The sequence below is a fragment of the Pogona vitticeps genome, chromosome 4 (assembly GCF_051106095.1).
Source record: "Pogona vitticeps strain Pit_001003342236 chromosome 4, PviZW2.1, whole genome shotgun sequence".
Taxonomy (NCBI): domain Eukaryota; kingdom Metazoa; phylum Chordata; class Lepidosauria; order Squamata; family Agamidae; genus Pogona; species Pogona vitticeps.
In genome coordinates this window covers 92,768,781-92,788,469 of record NC_135786.1, presented here as the reverse complement: position 1 = coordinate 92,788,469, position 19,689 = coordinate 92,768,781, and the positions used below count along the sequence as shown (strand labels likewise).

General features: G+C 43.2%; 1 protein-coding gene and 1 long non-coding RNA gene across 3 annotated transcripts in view; one reads left to right on the top strand and one right to left on the bottom strand.

Moving 5' to 3' along the window:
- PLPPR5 (phospholipid phosphatase related 5) overlaps nucleotides 1-19,689 on the bottom strand; it is a 111,389-nt gene that overhangs the window by 69,378 nt on the left and 22,322 nt on the right. The gene's annotated exons all lie outside the window — the stretch shown is intronic.
- On the top strand, nucleotides 4,914-12,526 carry LOC140706690 (uncharacterized). Its single transcript, XR_012086502.2, has 5 exons — nucleotides 4,914-5,968; nucleotides 7,736-7,882; nucleotides 11,432-11,592; nucleotides 11,678-11,777; nucleotides 12,408-12,526. It is a non-coding gene; the product is annotated as an uncharacterized LOC140706690 (long non-coding RNA).

The window sequence follows — 19,689 nt, the reverse complement described above, 5'->3', positions numbered from 1 at the left end:
TGGTTTCTGCCCTGCCTCTCCTTGCATCCCTGGAACTTGCTGCCTTGATACTGTTTCTCCTGACTTTGACTCCTGGACTGCTTGATCATGATTCTTATCATCCTTCTACTTGGCTGCTGTTTGGAATCAAAACCTTAGCTGGTTGGTCCCTGCTTGGGCTGTGGGGTTGTTTCCACAAATGAGAGAAGGGTTGCATTTTATTTATTTATTTATTTATTTATTTATTTATTTATTTATTTATTTATTTATTTATTTATTTATTTATTTTATTTTATTTATATGCCGCCCACTCTACCCAGAGGTCTCTGGGCGGCTTACAATAATTAAAATTCAATACAATAAGATGATTAAAATACAATTATAATACAATTAAAATACAATTAAAATTGCCATCATCAGGACCCACAGTTGTTATTTCAATTAAAAGCCTTCTGGAACAGGAAGGTTTTGACCTGGCGCCGAAATGTCATCAACGTCGGCGCCAGACGGATTTCAGTTGGGAGGGCGTTCCATAGTCTGGGGGCAGCTGCCGAAAAGGCCCTTTGTCTACAAGCCATCCCTCTTACCTCTTTGAGGGATGGCTCTTTCAAAAGGGCCCCCTGGCTAGATCTTAACTGCCGGGTAGGTTCATATGGAAGGAGGCGGTCCTTCAAGTATCCAGGGCCCAAGCCGTTTAGGGCTTTATATGTCAAAACAAGCACTTTGAATTGGGCTCGGGCAGCAACTGGTAACCAATGTAAATTGAACAGAATTGGCTTGATGTGATCTCTAGCGGCTCCACCACTCACCAGCCGCGCAGCTCGATTCTGGACCAGTTGCAGTCGCCGGACCGTCTTCAAAGGCAGCCCCACGTAGAGCGCATTGCAATAATCTATACGAGATGTTACCAGTGCGTGTGTAACTGTCATGAGACTCTGCTCGTCCAGGTAGGGCCGCAGCTGGTATAATTTCCGCAGCTGAAGGAAGGCGCCTCTGGCCACCGAGTCCACCTGGGCTTCCAAAGTTAGACTGGGGTCCAGGAGCACCCCCAGGCTGCGGACCCTGTCCCTTAGGGGGAGTGTAACCCCATTCAGGGCAGGGAAATGGCCCTCCAACCTGTCCGGCGAAGCACCCACTAACAGCACTTCTGTCTTGTCTGGATTGAGTTTCAATTTATTAACCCTCATCCAGTCCATTATCAGGTCCAGACACGAGTTCAGCACAGAAACCGCCTCACCTGGATTGGTGGAAAACGAGAGGTAGAGCTGAGTGTCGTCAGCATATTGCTGACTCCTCAGCCCAAACCTCCTGATGACCTCTCCCAGCGGTTTCATGTAGATGTTAAACAGCATGGGGGACAGTATCGAGCCCTGAGGAACCCCATGACATAAATGCCATGGGGCAGAGCAACTGTCCCCCAGCACCACCCTCTGGACACGGTCAGCTAGGAAGGAGCGGAACCACCGTAAAACAGTGCCCCCAACTCCTAACCCAGCCAGCCTATCCAGAAGGACACCATGGTCGATGGTGTCGAAAGCCGCTGAGAGGTCCAGGAGTATCAACAGGGTCACACTCCCCCTGTCTCTCTCCCGGCAAAGGTCATCATACAGGGCGACCAAGGCTGTCTCTGTACCAAAACCCGGCCTGAAACCCGATTGAAATGGATCCAGAAAATCCGTTTCATCCAGCAGCGCCTGGAGTTGCCCGGCCACAACCCGCTCCAACACCTTGCCCAAATAAGGGAGGTTCGCCACTGGTCGGTAGTTGACCACCAGCCTTGGGTCCAGGTTAGGCTTTTTAAGGAGTGGTCGAATTACCGCCTCTTTCAAGGCGGTAGGGACCACTCCCTCTCTCAGAGAGGCGTTCACGGCCTCCTGGACCCAAGTGCGAACCCCCCTGGCAGATCTTCCAATTAGCCAAGATGGGCAAGGGTCGAGCGGCGTGGTGGTAGAACGGACAGATCCAAGCACCCTGTCCACATCCTCGGGTCTCAACAATTGAAACTCATCCATTAAAGTTTGACCTAAGCACGGCACACTGGACACATCTTCCGATTTTGCAGTAACAGTGGAGTCCAGCCCACTGCGAATCTGAGCGATTTTTTCCTCAAAATGAATAGCAAACTCATCACAGCAAGCTGATGAGCAGTCCGGGACCTCCACCGGGTTTCCCGGTTGAAGAAGATCCCGGACCACCCGAAACAGCTCTGCTGGACGATATTCTGAGGAAGCAATGCGGCTGGAGAAATATTGCCGTTTCGCCAGCCGTATTGCCACGAAATAGGCCCGATAATGGGCTCTAAGTCGTGTTCGATCGGATTCCCAGCGGGACTTCCTCCACCTGCGCTCTAGCCGTCTCCCCTCTCGCTTCATCGCCCGCAGTTCAGAAGTATACCAAGGAGCTGTCTGGGCTCGGCGAGCAGGGAGAGGGCGCTTAGGCGCAATCGTGTCAACCGCCCGGGTCATCTCCCTATTCCATAGGGTGACCTGAGCTTCGACAGGAGCGCCGACCATATCAGATGGATAATCCCCCAGAGCATTCAGGAAACCATCCGGATCCATTAGTCTCCGGGGGCGGATCATCTTAATCGATCCCCCACCCTTGCAGAGGGAAGAAGAAGCTAATAGACTGAACTTGACCAGGAAGTGGTCTGACCATGACAATGGGGTCACAACCAGCCCCTCCACATCCAAATCACCACCTTCCAGTCCCGTTGAGAAAACCAGGTCCAAGGTATGGCCCTTCTCATGTGTCGGGCCGATGACACATTGAGACAGCCCCATGGTTGTCATGGCGGCCATGAAGTCCTGAGCCGCCCCAGTCAAGGCAGCCTCGGCATGGATGTTGAAGTCTCCCAGCACCAACAGCCTGGGAGTCCTCAACACCAGGTCCGAGACAACCTCCGTCAGCTCAGGTAGGGAGACCGTTGGTACGCAGCAGGGTGGGCGGTACACCAACAGAATCCCTAATCTGTCTCGTGAGCCCAACACACAATACAGGCCCTCAAGACCTCCTCTCAAAGGGACAGGAAGCCTGGTCAAGGAGATAGAACTCCTATAGATTATAGCAACTCCCCCTCCCCGACCCTCCGAGCGACACTGGTGCTGGACTGAGTACCCAGGAGGACACAGCTGGGAGAGGGGGACACCACCTTCCTCTCCCACCCAGGTCTCAGTAATGCACGCCAGGTCAGCCCCCTCATCCAGAATTACATCATGGATGAGGGCAGTTTTGTTTTGTACTGACCTGGCGTTCATCAACAGCACCGTGTGGCTCGAGGGTTTGCTGATATGGTCGCCTGATACCATTTGGTTGGAGGTAGGACTAGAAGAGGGGATAGATGTAAGATATCTAACCTCTCTTCTCCCACGCGGGCGTGTTCTACCCCCACCGCCATTCCTTCCCCTACCCAGCACCACCTCAATGGCTGCCCCCTCCAACGCCCTCCCCCCTTCCTGTTCCATCAGGTCCACTGTGGGTCTTTATACAACCTGATGGCAATTAATAATACTAACAGTTAAAACAAACAAGAACAAACCCACACCCCTTCTAATGCCCCTTCTCCCCTCTCAGCCAGGTGGCTGGTGTTGAGGAAGGGGTGGGGTGGCCCAAAGCAGCAGCAGCAGCAGCAGCAGCAGGGTCCCGGTCCTGAAGGGTAGGGGGAGTGCAGGCCAGAAACACTCCCAGACACTGTCTCTCACCCAGTGCCTGGGGATGGCAGATGTTACCAGCAACTCCCCCGACAACAGGAACGTTGCTCTCGCAGGGCCCTGGCACCGGCTTCTTGCTTTTACAGCCTCCCTCCCCTCCCAGCCAGGTGGCTGGTGTTGAGGAAGGGGTGGGGTGGCCCAAAGCGGCAGCAGCAGCAGCAGCAGCAGGGTCCCGGTCCTGAAGGGTAGGGGAGTGCAGGCCAGAAATACTCCCAGGCACTGTCTCTCACCCAGTGCCTGGGGACAGCAGATGTTACCAGCAACTCCCCCGAAGACAGGAACGTTGCTCTCGCAGGGCCCTGGCACCGGCTTCTTGCTTTTACAGCCTCCCTCCCCTCCCAGCCAGGTGGCTGGTGTTGAGGAAGGGGTGGGGTGGCCCAAAGCAGCAGCAGCAGCAGCAGGGTCCCGGTCCTGAAGGGTAGGGGAGTGCAGGCCAGAAATACTCCCAGGCACTGTCTCTCACCCAGTGCCTGGGGACGGCAGATGTTACCAGCAACTCCCCCGAAGACAGGAACGTTGCTCTCGCAGGGCCCTGGCACCGGCTTCTTGCTTTTACAGCCTCCCTCCCCTCCCAGCCAGGTGGCTGGTGTTGAGGAAGGGGTGGGGTGGCCCAAAGCAGCAGCAGCAGCAGCAGCAGGGTCCCGGTCCTGAAGGGTAGGGGGAGTGCAGGCCAGAAACACTCCCAGACACTGTCTCTCACCCAGTGCCTGGGGACGGCAGATGTTACCAGCAACTCCCCCGAAGACAGGAACGTTGCTCTCCTGTAATTTCTGACAGAATTACAAGAGTGCAAATATTTTTAGCCATGGCTGTAATGTGTTCCTGTGGTCTTGCTCTGGATTGGGTCCTGGTGCCTTTTTTGCTGAACCCTGACAGAAGGGTCTTCTCTGTTGCTGCTCCAAGATTCTGAAACCCCCTTTCACAGGAGGCCAGGCTGGCCCCATCTTTGCTGTCCTTCTGCAAGCAGGCAAAGACCTTTCTCTTCAGACCGGCTTTCCCTTAGTGGAGTGGTTCCCAACCTTTTTGAGTTGTGACACTCTCTTATAATAGCCAAGTATCCTGCAACACTCCACCACTACATTTACATAAAAAGGCATTTTAAATAGGGTAAAGTCATCCTTTCTCAGAAAGTAGAGGCTACTCCTCCCCAAAGGCTCCTCACTCACACACACACTCTCTCTCTCTCTTTAATATCACACACTGAAAGGTCATGGAATAAATTATTTAACAGGGGCTACGACAGATGTAAGGTGACTGTGGGACACCCCCCCCCCAAAAAAAACACTTTGTAACCCTCAGGTTGTGAAACACTGCCTTAATGACTAGCTGTCTGAGGGTTTTTTTAAATGGATTGTTGTGCCTTGTCAATTTGAATGTGTTTTGTTGTTGATTTTGTTAACCATTTTCTAAGTGAGGTATTCTTTACTCCTTTTTAATTTATAAAAATACTGTTTTCATATTCAGATATTGTCTTTTAATGATGTTAACTATCTTGGGTCCTCTTTAAGGAGAAAAGCACGGTAAATATATGTTAAATAAAATAAATAAATAATGTTCAAATCACTGTTTAAATCTCAATAAATTAGGGGTAACAAATTAATTTCTAAATAGTTACTTTCAAGATCTATTTTCATTATGGTTGAAATGAGCTTTGTGAACATCTCACATCTGTCATGAACTCAGAAAGTAGCCTTAGGTAAACTATTCTGTCTCAGCCTCATGCTGTAACAGCAACTCCATAGGGGTTACACAGCTGTTACAAACATTACAATCAGCTAATGCATCCGAGCTGCTGTGAACAGTTGAAAAAACCATGCATATCTTCAATAATTATTTCTAAAAGCTGATGGAGGTAGAGAGCTCATGTGACTGTAAAGTAAAGCCACTGAGAAATAAAAATGAGATAATCAGCAAGCTTGGAAGAATCCTGAGATTTGCAATCTTTTTGAAAATGAAAAAAAAATATTGTTAGGAATAAAATCAGCTCAATTATGGGTATATTCACAAGCCACAGACTTTGGGGAAAGAAAACTAGAAGAGAATGATGGGATGGCTTGCTGGATGATAGCATAACTAGTTGGACAGAAACGTGAACAGGAGTACACCAATTAGGAGTGAAAATACACTATAGTAATATATTGCAAGTCCCACTTGTGCTATAGGATGTCCAAAGCAGACAACATGTATTCTGACCCTTCTAACCACTGACTTCAGCCATACAAGCCAATGCTTCTACTTCATCAAGCTGTCAAGATCACCCTGACTTAGTAAACTTCAGGGTGAGTCACAACTAAAACAGTTCTGCAAGGTTTTTGCATTCAATGCTGTAAAACTGTCCTTGCCTTCAGGTTTATGAGAGCAATTTTGCCCTGCCACTATCTGTTTTTCACGTAGACTTTTAAAAGAGATATTTTTCCTCCTCCATTATTAACATCTGTCATATTCTTAGCATGTTTTTACTGGGAATCAGCAACAGTAACAAACAGTGATATTGCATAAAAATTTTGAAAGGTTATAATAAATTAAAATACTATATACTAAGTAAATATTTTAATTCCCATGCAGTGGAAAAGCATTAGTCTCCCAAATGTATTTCTGTCTTGCAAAATATACACAGATGTAGCCCTATAATGGAAAGCACTGCACAGCATTGTCAACTGCACTGCTATAAATCACCACCTCAAATTTCAGCCATTTGCCATGTACAGTTTTTTTTCTATAAACAAAACAAACAACTGGATTTTTTTTAAAAAAGTTCAAATGAAACCAGTTATTTTTGTTGTTGGAATTTGGCAGACAAGACAATATCACAAATCTTCCATGCTGTTTTGTCGGAAATCATGACAGTGAATTAAAAAGTGATATATTCTAATTGTCAGTATATCAACCCCATTCATGGAGAAATCATATTTCCTTCCATGGTGGGAGCACTGGTTTTCACTAAGGTCAGAAAATACTCCAGAATAATCAAATAATTTGTTTTGATTTTAATAATGACCAGAATCATATTAATTTTCATGTAAAGTTTGTGTAATATGCAGCAGCTAAGTCGAACTAACTGATAAGGTGGTGGGGCATATCCTAGCCACATGTTTGGCTACACACTCATCTGCACAATTGAGATGGGGTCTGGCATCTCATCAAGTAGCCACAGTAAGTTACAGAAAACTTATGTGAACACCAGTAGAATTCCAGACAACTGGGTTATAATTAGTTAATCTATTTCTATTACACTTTTGTGTTTTCTGGTTGTTTGGGTGGCACATCCTTGATATTGTGCACAGAAACATTCATTTGAGCACTCCACATTTTTATACTTCACAATAAATCACAGATGTAATAAATCGGGCCAGGAATTATGCAAATGTGTTTATCTTAGTGCATGGTGACTAAACAAGTTATTTAGAAGTCATTCTAGAAATAATCCAGAACTATGGTGGCGCTGTGGGCTAAACCGCAGAAGCCTGTGCTGCAGGGTCAGAAGACCAAGCAGTCGTAAGATCGAATCCATGCGACGGAGTGAGCGCCCGTTGCTTGTCCCAGCTCCCGCCAACCTAGCGGTTCGAAAGCATGCAAATGTGAGTAGATAAATAGGTACCATCTCGGTGAGAAGGTAAACAGCGTTCTGTGTCTAAATCACACTGGCCATGTGACCACGGAAAGATTGTCTTCGGACAAACGCTGGCTCTATGGCTTGAAGAGTGGGATGAGCGCCGCCCCCTAGAGTCGGACATGACTGGACAAAAATTGTCAAGGGGAACCTTTACCTTTACCTATGTTGCTAGTGCATTAATCAGTTTTGGGCTGCCATCTGGCAGCAACTCGTACTGACAGAGTAAGAAAGCCAGTGAAAAACATATGCAAGATTGAAAGAAAACAAGATGCTTTCACCCAAATTCTATCTATATAAGCCAACTATAGTGGCAGCTGAGTCTTTAAGCATTGGTGGTGGGACAGCATCCTTCATGGGGCCTGATGGCTTGCAGATCAGGTTAGTGCAGTTAAGCCAGGTTTCCTTGAGTGTACTGTTCTATCCTCCAATATAGGGAAACAGCCAGAGCCTGCTGCTGCTCCGGCTCTCCACATCACCACCACCCACTACCTGAAGTGACCACTCCACTCTGCCCAATGACAGAACTGGTTCTGAATATGAGGGCTGCACAGAGATTGCCTGTCTCTTGCTTTCTAGAAAGGTACCGTACAACATTTCCTTCAAACAGTTTTCAAAGAAGTAACCATGTTAGTCTGTTTCTGAACCATCTGAAAATAAAATATAAAAAAACAAAACACAAGCAAAAGTATTATGGCACTTTTAAGACAAAAAGATGTACTCTAGTGTGAGCTTTGAGAGATTACAATTAGAGAGGGGATATTTGCATTCGTAAACAAATATCCCCATCCCAGGTGCACCTCATGCAGGCCCAGCCCCCAGGAGCGGCCCATCCACTCACTGTCTCCCAGTGCTGCAAAGGTCCTGCTCTTCCCATCCATTGTGGCAGTAACTCCATGGTCTCCCTGCTCAGCTGCCCAGTCCAGGCAGGGAACAGGAGCACGTCTCTCCCTGCATGGTTGCTGAGTGGCCTGCCGAGCAGGGAAATGACAGAGCTACTGCCGGAATTGGTGGGAAGAGTGGGACCATCGCAGTGCTGGGACATATGAATGGACCGTTCTGTCCTGGGGGCCGGACCTGCATTAGGTACACCTGGGATGGGGATATTCATACTCATAAATATGAATATCCCCGTCTCGAATTACAATCCACTTCTTCAGACATATCATGTGCCTGAGGAAGTGGACTGTAATATAGGAAATAAATCTGCTAATCTTAAATGTGCCATAATACTTTTGTTTTTCACATCTCGTTTTCATAAATTTACTTGAAGATATTCTCCGCTTCATTTTGTCTACAGTCAGATCACATAATGTACTCCATAGTAGGTTACTTCTTAATACAAAAAGCAAGACTTCTCTGACTGCACTAACATTACAGATTGCATTTGACATTTCTACACATTCATGTAAACTTTCTAGACCTCATATCACTAATGAATTTCTCAACAATGGTCAAACAGTGATGTTGTGCTTCTTGGATATTTAAATAAGCCTTGGAGAATGCTTAAGGGAACATCAAGGCAAGAAAAATATCTGCTATGATGCAAAAAGAGACTGATTATACAAAAAAAAAAAAAACTGCATGATGAACACAACCTAATGCAAATTAGTATGCAACTTGTCAAAGCTTCCAAAAAACCATGTTCACAATTATTGCCTTTTTATTAACTCTGAGGAAATGGAAAGTGTGCTAGTTACATTATAACCTTCTTGATATACTCCACTGGCATTTTTTATTCGACAAGTGAAGGCAAAATACCTTTAGTACTACTTAATCATACATGTAAGCTTCTGGCAAAAAATTATCAGCAGAGTGCTAATTGACAGTGACTCTTTGTTTCTGCTTTGACTTGTACATTAGTATTTCTGTCATGAAGGGGTTTAATTACATTAAGTCAGCAGTTTGCAAAACCTGTTTTTTTTTTAAATCTTTGGAACAATATAATTGCTTCTTTTAAGAATACACTTCCAACATTCTTCTAATTGTAAACCATCTTTAGGCATTTTTTAAAAACTCTGTATACATTTTAAGACAATGTCTAATTCTCAATCCACTCATATCTTAAGTTCTCTTTTATGTTTTTGTTTAAATCAATGTCAAATATTTTCACTGCTGGGAAAGGTCGTTCAATTTGAAGATATCAAGATTCCATTATGCAGGTACTGAAAGATTCATCATTGATTCCAAGACAGTATAGTATAATAAACAGCTAATTCTTAAAAGCATCTGCTGCTGGATTGGGTCTTTCATATCCCTATAAACTGTTTTCATGAAAAACTGCTGTGGATTTCAAAATGTTAAGGAGAAGACACATGAGTTTATATTCAACATTCCATTTCAGAGAAAACATTAGATAAAACAGACATTTCTAAGTGTTAAGTTACGAAAACAATTCATGGACTCCTCTGATGCTTAAGGAATTCTGTATTCACGAATTCTGATGCACACTTTACTCCTTCAATGCAGTTGTTAATAACACTGAACTAACTTCTGTAAGACAATACCAAATGTTAGGCAATTACATTAGCTGTACACTGTACACATGTACTATTAAAATGATGCAGACCACACCTTACATACCAAACCATATATTCATACCTTACATTGATACTAATGTACAATTTTAATATCTAATTATCTTCCACATTTTGCACTTCTTTTATAATGCACTTCTCAGCTAGACAAATTAAAGGAAACTGAAATTTTGGGGTGAGGCACTCCCTACTGCCCACATCACAAACCACCTCTAGGATCCCTGTCTTTTTCATCTCTTTTCGCTGAAAAATATTTCCTATATCTCAGAGGTAAACTCTATAAAAAGTGAAATCCTAGCACTTCTTTCTAGACAGAAAAAGTTCGGAAGGGGGATAATTGGTCGTGGTGGTTATGGCCATTCCACTGTACAGCTCTCATTGATTCAATCTCAGCAACTGATTCTCCTCCAAACATTGATTTATGGGGGGAAACTGGAGGGAATGTCAACAGATAAATTATGTTGTTTTTATCAAGAGGTCTTCAAGAACAACTGTACAAGACAAGTGTGGATTGTAAGGTCAACTGTCATGGGTTATTACCGCAGCTGGACAGTTCTCCATGAATGCATTTAGCTCTGAACTTGTTCTGCATAATTTGAAACCTAGAGTGGCCTGAGACCCATGCCTCACTTTGGAAGCATGCTTATCAGTATTCTAATGTATACAGATTACCCTTTTTGTTGTCTCTACCAAGGGCAGACCTTAGGAAATCTTTAGAACAAATCTCTCTGTCTTGTTATATTAGATAGCCTGTTAACAATTACGGTAAGACCTAGATTTTCCTTTTTTTATAAATACAGGCTCTTTTTTTTGGTAAAGTGTGGGTTGTCTGTTGCTAGAACAGGCTGGTCCTTCTGACATTTGGGGATTCATCATCTCTCTCTAAATGGAAAAATAATATCAAACGTGCTACACTCACGGCACTCATGGGAAACTACAATCCACACCAAAAGAGGATAGTTTGTTCCAGCCATCCTTTTAGCTTACAGAGTCAAGATTGTACCCATAATGTTGTTAAAGTTAAGCCATCTGAACAGGAGTCTTCAACACCACTGCTGTGAGGTTACATGGAGAGTTTCTACAAATTTTGAAAGTTGTTCTTAAGCTTCAGGCAGGATAACACTTCCTTCAAGAGGGTGTATAACGCAGTTCTCTTTAATTATTGATATGCACATGAGAAATGTAGAAAGATTGGAAACAGACTAATTCACCCCTACACCATTCCCACCTTCAAACAGTCAGCAAAAAATTCTCGCTTGACTGCGACTGTAGAGATGTACGATTTTTGAACATTTGGAAGCCATGAAAACACTGCACATTCTTACCATTACTTTACTAGTTTAAAGCCCCAAAACATTTTTGCATTACTTTCTACGTACAAGTGAATCATTTACTATATTAATTACAACCACACTGTGCAAATGCCTTTGTTTTATCCAAATAATTTTTACAAAGGCAAAGATTCAGTAGTGCGCTTTGGTATCCAATGCAAATGGAACTAGGACACTTTTCGTCTCTCCCTCCTATTTCAGTGCAACATGGTGCCCCAAATTCTGTTAAACAATGTTTCTTGGCTCTCTTTTTACCCCCATCAGTTTCTCAAGATACATGAGGGGAAGGGCTGCAAGAGAAATTACAGTTAGATCAGTGAGATTCAGTAGATTCAACATCACTGGAACCTTGCCCTGATATGATCACAGAAGACAAACAACTGTTTCTCCTTAATACACCAAACCAAACTGGGATTTGCCAGCAGGTAAAAGAACTGTGTACAGAAGATAGTTTCTGTTTTCAACTCTGTCAAGATTGGAGTAATTAAAATCAAGTTTCTTTTTCAAAAGGAGGAGGACTTAGAAACAAACTTTGTAAATGAACATGGTCAGAAAATGGAAGAAACAACACCAACCCAACCCAACCGAGCTATCCAAGGATGAAATGATGGTAGATATTAGAGATGGGCAAAAAAAAAAAATAAATAAAATCACCAAATTAGTCTAAAAATTGCAAATTCATCAATTCATATTCATACAAATCAATACTCCCGACAAATATGGATCAATGATTTTAGTGATTTTTGATTATCTATTTGTTTGGCTATAAAACACACACCTAGAGACAACAAAATTGCAAGGAGGTTTCCTCTGACATTCCTCTGCAATCTCTCCAAGATTGGTGAAGATTGGGTTTCAGATGTCCAAGTTATACACTCACAAAGAGAGGTCACCCTGGAAAGTTCCCCCAGGCACCTAGAGACACCAAAATTACAGAGCAGCTTCCCAAAATTCTCCTCTACAGTTCCTCCAAGTTTGGTGAAGATTGGGTTTCCCCAAGCCAGCTGCTAAAGGGCACTTTTCTGGGGGGACCCACTTTGTGGGTGGATAACATGGATGTCTGAAACTCAACCAGTTAACAATATAAAATGATAATAAATATGAACATTACAAGATACATAAACTCTAATACAGCTTAATGGCAGCATATTGTTAACTATATAGACAAGAAAAAAGAACTGTAACTGTCCCAAGCCAACTGTTTCTAAATTAATATATTTTTATTTCATTTTATGTTTAGCTCCTGAAGAAGGCCACCGCCGAAATGCATTGAGCCTGAGCTTTTCAGATAAGAATAAAATCTGCATTGCTACCATTTTTATACATCTTGAGACTCAGTCTCCCATTTCTCCTTTTGCCACCAGTGGATGTACCAGTTCCCTTTGCTTTGTTCTACAGTGCAAATACAAAAAGGTATTTATAGAAATAATTCGAAATATTCCATGTAAATTAGTACAAGGGTATTGAAAGGCATTCTGTAGAAATAAAGTGCAGCTAACACAAATATTCCCAACCTTCCCTTGTCATATGTAACTTTTCATTGTTGTTGTCGTTTTTAAAAACTTCCATTATGGAAGGTTCCCCCCAGCTTTCTGGAGCTTCTGCTTGCCTTGTTATCTAAATGTCCCATCCATAACACCATAAATAGCAAAAGGGAACAGATGGAATGAATCTCTTGCGTGTGCTGGATGGGAGAGAAGTAAATTGGGAAGATGGGAGCTAGATGACCATTTTGGCATTCCTAAACCTTTCTTCTCATTTGATATAATGTTTTCAGGCCATCAGGCTAAAACTCAGAAAACATCACCAATATTTCTACCTACAACTGCCAAATGTAAGGAGAGATCCACCCACCTACCCAAAAACACCAATCTATCAGACTTGCAACAAGACCTTTCTCCACAAGCATCTTAAGAAGCAAACTAAACATCAGCCCTAGACACTATGCCTTATTCAAGAAACTGCTATCTACTGTTCTTAACTTTTGTTTAAGCATATCCAAAAGAGAAGAGCTCAGAATTTGCCCATCATATTAAGTCCTTGTGGTTAGATTTAATGAAGATAGTCTGAATTTTAATCCTGTGAGTTCTGTTCTACGGAACATCATGGCTATTATTTTTAGCACTTGTACTGTGGCTGCTCTCTAAATATAAGTTTCACCGTGCATATATATAGTGTTGTGATGATAAGCATAAAGTGACATGGTATTCCTCACCTGCAACTAGCACAGAGAGAAGGAATGTCCAACAAACATGCCTAATCTGTCCTACAGAGTGTCCGAATCTTTCTTACTCTAATCTCTGAAGATAAGAACAGAAGTTCTCCACACACATTGTTCTCCCTCCCAATCATCTCCTGTCATCATCTAGTTCAACCATTCTCAACCTTTTATTGGGCATGGCCATAAACACAATATGAAATAAAGGCTGAATCGGGACTGTATAAATCACATAACAAACCTTATAAGGTGTGTGAAAAACTGTTTCCAGTTTGTGGCCCCTTTCAAATGTGCCAGAGACCCGGCCAGGAGGTCATATGTCCCCCACAGAGAATGGCTGATCTAGAATCATAGAATCATAGAAAAGTGAAGTTGGAAGGGGCCTACAAGGCCATCAAGTCCGACCCCTTGCTCAGTGCAGGAATACAACCAAAGCATATCTGCCAGGTGATTATCTAAGTTTTTCTTGAACGCCTCCAGTATTGGAGCACTCACTAACTCCTGAGGTAACTGGTTTCACTGTCATACTGCTCTAACAGTTAGGAAGTTTTTCCTGATATTAAACCAATCTGGCTTCCTTTAACTTGAGCCCACTGTTGTGTGTCCTGCACTCTGGGATGATTGAGAACAGATCCTGCCTCTCCTCTGTATGACAGCCTTTCAAATATTTGAAAAGTGCTATCATATCACCCCTCAGTCTTCTTTTCTTAAGGCTAAACAGGCCCAATTCTTTCAGCCTTTTCTCATTAGCTTTATTTGTCATCTGTGCTCTGCCCAGAGCCAGGAATCAAAAGGGGGTCAGGAATCATGCAATGATGCAATGGGAGTGGAACCCAGTCTCCACCCTGACATGGTGCTTCATGGCAGAACCTGAGCCTAAAAGGATGATTGTATATTAACTCCTTCTACCCTCTTAGACAGCTCAGTCTCATGCTGTAACTTGACTATTTCAGACATTTTCAATATTGCATTTATTGTATTTAAAGAGCTCTCATTGTCTCATTCAGTGTTAGTACTGACACTGGTCAGCATGCTCAAACATGCAGCTGGAAATGCTGAAGACTCTCTTAGGTCTTTCACTGCACTGGCAAAGTTCAGAAGGAAAAGAAAATGCCTATACTGTACATTGTGTGTCAATGTGAAGAGACTAGAACATCCATCAGCTCCCCTTAAACAGCAAAATTATCATTAAACTCCACAAAGCTATATGCCAAGTAGAACAGATGGAAGCACACTACTCTACTTTTCCCTTGGCATTTGCTTACCCATCATTCCATTCCATAAAAAGAATATACATGTGGCACTCCATTTTCAAGGAACATCGCCCTTTATATTTCATCTATAAAAATATAGATCAAGTGGTCAATTGAAAATAGCAACATTGATTAGAGTTAGAAATGAAAATGAAAACACTCCACAGATCAAGAATGTTAGAATCGAAGAAGTTCCATTTACAGTGAACAGTTTGCCTCAAATTTTATTACAGCTTATCCTTGTTCTTTTTACAATAATGCCGGTCAGTTCTGAACATGCCACTACTTCATTAAATGCACAGCTCCCAAAAGACATTCATTCAACATATTTATGAGCAAAACCTTCTGGTACCTAGGCATGAGATTTTCGATGCCTATACCACTCTACTTTCAAATATTTCCTTATTGTGTCAGCAAGTGGGGGAGGGGGAAGAGATTGAACTTGCAAATCAGACCATTAGTCAAACCTCAGTCAACTGTCTGGCTTGGGTTTTCTAAATGCTAGAATCCATAAAACAGAAGCAAAGGAATCTTCACCATCATTCTACCATTCTAAGTTGACTGACAATGTGCACAAATATTTCTTAAACAAGAAGAGTCAATTGTGGGTGTGTATTGCTCCAAGAAAATTATGGTCTGAATATGTTACTGGTACATAAAAGTGCTTTAGAACAATTTTACATTCTTCACACCATAATCATATATCTTATTTTGGAACTGCTCTATCTATCTATCTATCTATCTATCTATCTCTATCTATCTATCTATCTATCTATCTATCTATCTATCTATCTATCTATCTATCTATCTATCTATCTATCTATCTATCTATCTTTTTATGCCACATTCCTCCTACTGAACTGAAGGAACACAAGGTAGTCCGTTTTTTAAAAAAACCAAGTCAACTAAAATCACAATAAATTATTGCATTAAAACAATTATACAACACTATTAAAAACAATTCATTAAACCTATGAAAACCACATAAACACACACATAAAATAATAATAATGTACAGCACCCAAAATTAGAATCACCACCTAATTACTTAGTAATTAAGGTAAAGGCAAAGGTTCCCCTTGACATTTAGTCCAGTCGTGTTCGACTCTAGGGGGCGGTGCTCATCCCCGTTTCCAAGCCGTAGAGCCAGCATTTGTCCGTAGACAGTTTCCATGGTCATGTAGTCAGCGCGACTAGACACGGAATGCCGTTACCTTCCCACCATGGTGGTACCTATTTATCTACTCACATTTTTACATGCTTTCGAACTGCTAGGTTGGCAGGAGCTGGGACAAGCGACAGGAGCTCACTCCGTCACGTGGATTCAATCTTACAACTGCTTGGTCTTCTGACCTTGCAGCACAGAGGCTTCTGCAGTTTAACCCGCAGTGCCACCACGTCCCTTCCTTATTAATTAGCCTGTCTAAAAATATCATTTTCACCCATCACCAAAAGAATAAGGAGGAAGTGGCCAACTTAGCCTCCTGAACAAGGACAGCCAAGAGGAAGGCCTTCTCTCACGTTCCTTCCAGAAGTACCAACAGAGGCAGTGGGACTAAGAAGGCCTCTCCTGAAAATCTGGGGAGCCAAAAAGGATCACATAGGGCTATACAGTTTATAAAGCAATTTTGAAAGCCCACATTGTTTAAACATTGGCAGCTTCCAACATCCTTGTTTTTTAGTTAAACGTTGAATATATGTCACTCTGGATTGCATGAGCGGTATCTGTCTGATTAAAAACAAATAAAGATGAAATATCTATTTGCCCTGGGCTTCCAGCTCAATATGCTTCGCTACTTTTATTCCATAATTATCATTACTCAAGATGAAGATTAAGCAAGAGAGCTGAATTCAGAAATGTTAACTTGGTTTTTTTTTTAAATAATATCATATGGTAACTAGATTTTGAAATAGGACATTTTGTAACTGGAACCCCTTGAACAAGTCTGGTTGTGTTTCTCAAGGTTTGGACAAAGAAAATGGCCAGTAAGTTCCATATAAGAAATGTCTTGTTCCTATCTGAACGTATAGGTTTAAAGTTTCTCTGGTTAGAATATGTTGCTCTGTAGCTACGCTACTTTACTAACTTTGCATTTAATCCAAGAACAGTACTTGCCACATTGCTGGTCTAGAATTAATATGGCTGTTCCTTGAAATTACTTTGAAATAACACACTTTACTCTGTATGTGAAAGAGCACACTCCCATGTCAGCAGAAATAGGAAGCAGCAGGAAACTGCAGGGCTGAATCAAATTGCTAGTTTCCAATTTAAAGGAGTCCCACTCAGTCCATGGGACTTTGGTAACTCCTATTTAAGCTTCATTAATAGAAAGCTTCTACTTTCAGTTGGCACTAACAATTGGACTGTGCCTGATCTCTACACACTTTAGAACTCTGATCCTTGGGAGAAGAAGCACCACAACATAGTGTAGGTTTCTCAGGCTGAATGTGGCTTCTGTAGAAAATAATCAATGCAAAAACAGATATTTAAAGCTGAGCTCACACAGTCACAGTACAGTGGTGCCTCGATTTACGACCATAATCCATTCCAGAAGATGGACGTACAGTGGGGTCTTGACTTGAGAACTTAATCCGTATTGGAAGGCGGTTCTCAAGTCAAAAAGTCTGTAAGTCAAGTCTCCATTGACCTACAGTGCACTGAAAACCGATCAATCCCGTAACAGGCCGTTTTTGTTCCATTTTGGTTTTTTTCTGGTCTGTAAGTCAAATCTCAGTCTGCAAGTCAAACCTAAATTTTGCGGCCAGAGAAGTCTGTAACTCAAAAAGTCTGTAAGTCAAGCCGTCAGTAAGTCAAGGGTCCACTGTAACTCAAAATGGTCGTAAATTGAAGGCACGAGGCCTCCAAGGGCTTCCCCGCCACTGCCGGAGGCCCCTCGGAGGTCCCCCATCCCTGCAGGCTTTCCCAGGGTGGACCATGTTACATACAGCACTGATGTTACCTGTCTGTCATGGGTTGGAGGGAAAGTTCCATCCTATGGGGGAGTGGAAGGCGGGACATCAGGAGGAGGGGCTGTACTGTATATATATGGGGATCCTGTGTGGAGAAGTTTAGAAGAAGGAGAAGCTGAAGGAGAAGCTGGGAAGAAGAAGCTGGTGTGGGAGTCTGTGTGTCAGACAGGGTACTACTGTGTGTCAGTCAGTACCAACCTGATAGGTTCAGGTGTCTTTATGGGTAGCCAGAACTGATAGGTTCAGGGTCTGTGCTTTATTTAAAGGTGTTCTGTGTGAACCAAACTGGTGTATGTATGATTGAGACTAAGCCACGTTACTGTATCTTATTCACTTGATCATTTTATTTTCCCTGTGTGTTATTTAAATAAACCTTATTCCTTTGTTTGTTAAAAAATCCATTCCTGGTCTGTGTGACTCCTTACAGGGAATGGTTGGTGGCAGCTTAGTGAAACTGTGGCATATCCCAGTAGGTCTGGGGTTGTCACATTGATTGGTGTCCAGCGTGTGGGATACGACTGGTCCAGTTGTCCAGTGGTCCAGCAAAACCTTGGCAAGTGTGCCCAGAGCAAGGGGGGTCTAGTCAGGGACAATCTGAGAGCGCGTAGGTAATCTTCTAGGCTTACCTCACGGGGAGGTACGCTAGTGGAAGAACGTGTAACCTCAGATTGGTGGGACTAGATTAGGGAGCTCTGAGGCAACCTGTTTTGGCGGGAAAGGGCTGAGGCAAAACTGTGTGAAGTAACAGTGATCTAGCCTGTCTGCTGAGAGGCCTAGCAGAGGGGGTGGATTCTGCCTGGCAACAGTTGCAAGTTAGCGCTGAAGGAACAGCAGCAATCTATAGAAGGCTGGTTCTGAGGCAAAAGAAAGAAAAAAAAAGTGGTCGCTTTATTTTGAGGCTTGACTTTTGAAAGCAGCCTGTTCTGAGGGGGGGGAATATGCCCTTGACTCGAAGCCAAATGGCAGAAATGGGTGAAGCGAGGGAACCCCAGGTAGACCAAGGTTCTGAGGATGAATTTGGCTCAGTGCAGGATGACAGCATGGGAGAACAGAACCCAGAACTCAGAAAAATGCTCCTAGCCCAACAGCATGAACTGAGGGTGAGGGAAATGGAGCAAAGGGAAAGAGAGAGGCAAAGACAATTTGAGTTGGAGAAAGAAAGGATGGCGTTTGAGTTAAGAAAATTGGAACTGATGAATCAGAACAATAATAACAATAGGGATTCTGAGGTAGGCCAATTGTCTAAAACTGACCTGAAGAAATTCCCTGTGTACCACAAGGGAGATTGCCCTGAGGTGTTCTTTTCCCTCGTGGAAAGAGCGTTTGTGGACTTCTCAGTAAGGGAAACTGAGAAGATGACCATTATGCGATCTTTAATCAGTGGCAGCCTGGCAGAAGTCTATGCAGAGATGCCAGAGGAGCTGCTAAAAGATTTCGCTGAGTTTAAAAAACTGGTGTTTGCCAGACATGGGATAAATGCGGAACAGCTGAGGCAAAGATTCAGGTCAATCACCAAGAAACCAGAGCAGACTTTTACCCAAGTGGGGGCCCAACTGGTGAGGCTGCTAGAGAAATGGCTATCTCAGGAGGGAACAGAGACCTTCCAGCAGCTCAAAGACCTGATAGCGCTGGAACAGTTTTATTCAGTCCTGCATGGGGAACTGAAGTTCCAGGTGAGGGAAAGGAAACCTAGATCTGTGGCAGAAGCGGCCGAGATTGCAGATTTTATTTCCCAAATAAGAAAGCTCTTAGGTGAGGGGAGATCTATAGGTAAACCTAAAGAAACCTACAGCAAGTACTCTCAGGGACCAGGGAAAAACCAGCAAGTGGGAGGGGCCCATGGTGAAGGGAAGCCCTCAGACATGAAACAAAGACCTCAGATTTTGGAGGGAAAACCAAAACAAGATGAGAAAGACCCAAAATACAGCAGAAAATGTTATTTCTGTCAAGGAAAGGGCCATCTAATCTCAGAGTGTGAGAAGTTAAAGCAGCTAAAAGGAAATGTGCCTCATGATTTGAGTGGAACCAAGCCAAAAGCTGTGTTCTGTGTCCAGAAAGAGCAAAGCTCCTTGTCACTGAGG